We start from the raw sequence: 6,000 nt of genomic DNA on the forward strand, positions 1-6,000 counted from the left end.
AGCCAAGGCCTATTAGATCCAAGCATCATGTGAACAGATACACATGATAAACAGATGTCACCTCACACTTCAGATAATTGACTGAGTTTACTGATGTATAGTCTGATCAGTGTGTCACAAGACCAAGTGAATTGGCTTAAGAATAGAATGATATAAGAATAAACTTTAGCTTAAAGCTGAAGATTACCAGCAAGAGCAAACATCCTTAAATACTGTACATTGTCTGCTAATAATATATCTACCTATTGTATCTTTCTAAGTTCATTGTGCTTGTTGTCCTTAGGTGTCATTATCATATACAAAAGGGTGATTGTGCATCATTGAGCAATACTGTTGCATTGAAAGACAATGATAGACTTGGCTAGTTGTGATGACTAAGCTTTGTTTCACAGTTTTAAACACTTATCTTAGTGCCCTGACTAAGCATAAATAAGGGTTAGTCTATGGAAAAGAATAAAGAAATAGGAAAAATTATAACATTACCCCCTCCTTAAGACTATCATCCTGATGATATGCAGAGTACATGTCCAGCCTTATAATTTGCAAATTCTGCATAACACACTAGAATATGCTAGTAACTGAGGATCATTAGCCAGTAGAGGACTATGGCTGAGGCTCTGAGCTGATAGTCATGCTAGTCACCAATACTAAGTCCAAAAGGGACTTTGTAAAATAACATGGCCTAAGGATAAAAATCCTAAGTCAGGTTTGAACTTAGAAAAGTTCTGCACCACACTTTGGAAAATACTAAGTCCAAGTTAGACTTAGAAATGATACCTCAACTGGAGCCAATTCTACATGCCACTAAGACAAGTATATTCTAAGATGGCTAGAGATAATACCATAGCCAGTTGTGGAGTATTGAGTAAAGATAGTATCATCCAGGAGCAGTAAGAAGAGAGACCCAATGATCTGTGGCTAGCACTCTGAGTTTTGACTCAAATACCTAAGTCCAAATTTTCTAGGTATCAGGTGACCTAAGAGACTTAAATTGAGAGGAATAGAGTGGATAGAACCAGTTGACTGGATCTGACCAGGCCTGATTAATTGAGCTACTAAGAATAACTCAGAGGATTAAAACTTTGAGTAGACAGAAAGGAGTTAGGTACCCACAGGCACTGTAGGCTTAAAATAAAGCTGTGCAGTGGCCAGGCAGGTCTGGGCAAGCCTAGGGGAGTCCAGGAGTGCCACCATTTCAGAATAATAGCATGATTCTACTTTAAACAGGAGAAATATTATTTTGAATGCCTTATTTATAGATTCTGTACCTGTTGTTGGTGTATAAAAAGAAGGGAATGGAGGAGAAATAGAAAGCAAGTGACCCATCCCCACATTCAGGTCTTGTAGCCCACTGTAGCTAGTCCCTGGAACAACAGATTTTGAGTTCTGCTTTGACTTAGTGATTTATTTAAGTTGCTTTGTCACTTAGAGAGGATTGGATTAGAATAATAACTGTATTTTGGGTTTTGGATTAATTTGGGTTCCAAACTATAAGGATTATGGCATCAGAATACAGGTTCTTTGGTTTTGAGGACTGCTAGCCAGCCAAGAGTGCAGCTAGTCAAGCTTAAGTGCTTAATAGACTTAGTATTTGGGTTTCAGAGTTCATTGGGTTTTAGAATATTCTAAGTTGATTTAGAGCACAATTTAGCATTGATTCTAAGTCCTAATTATACTTAAACATTGTTATAAACTACTCTCATGAGTATTGCATCTTTGAAAGCAAGATAGAGTTGAATAACTGTCTTTATTGACTGTTTCTTTGATTTTATTTAAGACTGCAAGAGTGCTTCTATCATACTTGAAACAACCAACTTCAACTGTATTTGGTGATTGTGTATTGAGTGGTTAGGTGTTGGTGTTTGAGAGTTCATTCCTCATTCACCTCTCTTAGTCACTTAGCCCTTATCAAGCACATCACTGATAGCTTAATTTAGAGATAATTCATATTTGTGTATGGCATCCACTGCATCCATCTGTTTTTTGTTGACCCACTGATTAGATTCAGGTCTATAACCCTTCCAGCTGATGAGGTAATTGACAGTTGTTGTTGTTCTGCCACTCTTGGCTCTGACTTTTCATAGTTTGTGATTTAATACTTGATTGATTTCATAATGTTCTTTGTTGTCAATCAAGTCAGATGGGAGTGGTGGTGGACATTCCTGGTTTGGGAATGCTGGATGAATATATGGTGTCAATAATGTCTCATTAAAGACATCATGAACCTTCCAGGTAATTGAGAGATATAGTTTGTATGTGGAGGCACCAATCTTTGTCAGGATGGGAAATAGACTGGTGCATTTGTCAGAGAGTTTTCATTTGAGTCATGGAAGATGAGGGTTCATGGTGTCCAGCTATACTTTGTTCCCAGCTTTGTAAAAGTGGGCCAGTTGATGATATTTGTCATATTGTCTTTTCATTATGTTCATGGCTTTTTCCAGGGCTGTCTGTATTTCTGTGTGGATTTTCTTCATTGTTGTTGCAAAGTCTAAGGATGTCAGTGTCATTTTATGCATTCATTGTGTTTGGGCTATATGTGGGTGATGCCCATAATTTACAAAGAAGGGTGTCTTTTCTATTGCTGAGTGAATGTGATTGTTATGTTAGAATGTGGTGAGTGCAAGCCACTCTGTCCAGTCATCCTGTTGGTAATTGATAAAGAGGTAGAGGTATTTTTCTATCTCCTGGTTGATGTGTTCTGTTTGGCCATCGGTCTGAAGATGATAAGCTGTTAAGGCATTTTGTATAATATTGAGTAACTGGTATAGGTCATCTAGGAATTTAGAGATGAATTGGGGTCCTCTGTCAGAGATGATAACCTGTGGCATACTATACTTGACATAGACTTCATCTCAAAGGATTTTGGCCCATCCCTCAGAGGTTAACTCAGTGGAGCAGGCAATTAGAAGGATTGCCTTGGAGAATTGATCAACTATGATGATGATAACATCATAGCCATTACAGTTGGGTAATCCAGTTACTATATTCACTGATATGTGAGTCTATAGTGATAATGATATCTTGTTCAGGTGTAATGGTGCTGCTTGTGCTTGAGTGGAGGATTTTCTTCATTGACAGACATCACATGCTTTTATATACTGTATGATGTCATTAGTCATCTTAGGCCACCAGTATTTCCATAAGACCAATTCTTTGGTCTTTGTGATATCTGAGTGTTCTACTATTGCATAGTCATAGCACATGGTGATGATCTCTCCTCATAAGGCTTGATCATAGGGAATATATAGTCAGCCATCATAATGAATTATTTTCTTCTCCATTATCATTTCTTGCTTGTGATTCAGAGATAGGGCCACATGTTGGTTCTATTTCTCTATATCTCTGATCACATTTTTGATCCTTTCATAGATCTCTTCCTTCATAGGCATCATCATTGCTCTGAAGTGTTCCAGGCAGATCAGGACCACCTCTTCATTGTCATGTTCCTCTTGATCATGGTCAGCATGTCAACTAAGTATGTCTGCCTTTTTGTTGGCAGTCTCCACTTTGTGGTGCAGAATGTAGAGATACTGACTGAGCTCAGTAACTCATTATGCTTGTCTTCAGTTGAGCTTTTGGGGTTGTCTAAAGTACTAGAGATTTTGATGATCAGTTCAGATCTTGAAAGTCTGGACTGCCTCGATTAGATAATACCACTATTCCTCTAGGGTTAGCATTATAGCTAATAATTCCTTGTTATATATTTCATAGTTTTATTCAATGGTGGTTAGTGCTTTGGATAGAAAAGCCACTGGCTGCCATTTCTCTTTCTGCTTTTGGGAGAGTATGACACTGATAGCTCTCTTGCTTGAGTCAGCTTTGACTCAGAATTTTCCTTTCTGCATCAGGATTGCTAGTATGATGTCTTCTGCAAGTTGTCATTTTAGATTGTCAAAGGCTGTCTGTTGGAATAATCCCCAAGCCCAAGGGGCATTCTCTGTTAGTTGAGTCATTGGTTGGATGACCTTGCTGTAATCTCAGATAAATCATTGGTAGAAGTTTGTGAATCTGAGGAATGACTGGAGCTCCTTTTTCTTGGTGGGCTCTGGCCATTCTACCACCTCAGCAACTTTGATTGGATCCATGCAAATACTTCCTTCACTGATGATTACTCTGAGGTACTCTGTTTGTACTATCTTGAATTTGCACTTCTCTGCTTTGAGAAATAGTTTGTGTCTCCTCATTAGTGCCAGTACCTGTTGTACCAGTTGTCAGTGTTCCTCCTTTGTTTTGGACATGATTAGGATGTCATCCAGGTAAATGGTGACTTTCTGTGGTGATGAGCTTCTTAAAAATGTCATTCATCATCCACTGGAAAGTGGCTGGTGAATTGATAAGTCTAAAGAACATGACAGTCAGTTTGAAGAGACCACAATTTGTTCTGAATGCTGCTTTTCATTTATCCCCCTCCTTGATTCAGACATTGTTATATTCCCACTGTATATCAAGTTTTGTGTAGTATTTGATGCCTCAGAGTTTGTCCATCAACTCCAAGATTAGAGGTAAGGGGTATCAGCTTTTGATGGTCATCTTGTTAAGCTTCTGATAATCTTAGACTGGTCAGAGCATTCCATTCTTCTTTTTAATAAAAAAGAAGAAAGATGCCATCAGTGATTTGGAGGGTTGAATTCTTCCACTTGAGAAGTTCTCATCTAAGAATTTGTTGAATTCCTGCTACTTGTTATTTCTGAGTGAGTAGATTTTGCAATCTAAGTTTGTATTGACATTTGGGATCAGTTCAATAGCATGATCCTAGGGCTTCAGATCAAGAAGCTTGTCAAAGCTTTTCAAAAAGGTCCTTATAGTCTCATGCCCATTCAGAGACTAGTTCTTCAAATATTTTCTCCTCCTTCCCCACATTCACTCTGGCTGCCAAGTTATTGGTATGATGTACTGCTTGGATGCATATTTTCTCTTGGATGTCAATGGCCAGAATGATTTCTCCATCCTCCATCTCCTTGTCCCATCAATCCTCCAGGTCTTTATCTGGCAACTTGAAGGGTAGTTTTTGGCATTTACATCAAGCAAAGGTTATCTTTCTGATCTTTCAGTTAATCAGTGGGTTGTGCCTGATCAACCAGTCATAGCCAAGGAAGACTTCCTTGGTGCTGAGGTCTGTTACAGCTAGGTCAATTCTTTCAGAATGATCTCTGATTGTTAACCAGAGTTTGACAAACTCCATGATTGATCTGACTTGGTTTTTAGTTCCATCAGTATTATACACTGGTATTGGAGCAGCTGTTGCCCTGGTGGAGAGCTTATGCTTATTGACAAAAGCCCAGTTGATTGAACTCCTAGTGCAGCTGCTGTCAACTAGTACCATAACTGAGTGATTGGCTCTATTGGTGAGGGTCTCAATTTGCACTTTGATTGTGAGATTCCACTCTGCTGTTTTGGTCTGTTGAATGAACCACCTTGGCCTGTGGAGTTCATCAAGCCATTCAAGAGCTTGACATCTCTTCATCTTCTGAATTTCTTTGATTATTTTATCAATTACTTCTTTGGCTCATGCCTTGTGTACCCAATTTTTGAGTATAGCTTTTGCTGCTTCCTCAGTTGGTGCTTCTTTGATGGCCTGCCACATCCATTTGGTGTTGAAGGGTTTGAGCCATGTCTTGGGGGTCTCTCTCTCTGTTTGGCCTATAGGCATTTGAGTCTTGGGTTCTGGTGATTCTTGAGTGTGCAAAATAGAAGTAGAATTGAGTATATCCAAATGCACACATAAGTTAGGCATAGAAGTAACTACAGAGATGTTATTAGTCTGACTAGTGGCTACTGTTTGCACACCATGAAGTCTTTTGGCTGGTCCAGTGGAATTGCTCACTGGCTGGCCCTGTCTTTTATCTCCTCCACTTTTGTTTTCATGCTGAGTTCTTCTTTCTCCTTCTGGAGCTTGGCAATCTGCATCTGTATATCTTCTTGGGTGCATCTCTTCTTCAGGCAGTCCTTTGCCATATAGTCCTTCTGGCTGCAGTTGAAGCACTTACCCTCCTTCTTCAT

Source organism: Guyanagaster necrorhizus (assembly GCF_019112545.1).
Source record: "Guyanagaster necrorhizus MCA 3950 unplaced genomic scaffold BT62scaffold_12, whole genome shotgun sequence".
Classification (NCBI taxonomy): domain Eukaryota; kingdom Fungi; phylum Basidiomycota; class Agaricomycetes; order Agaricales; family Physalacriaceae; genus Guyanagaster; species Guyanagaster necrorhizus.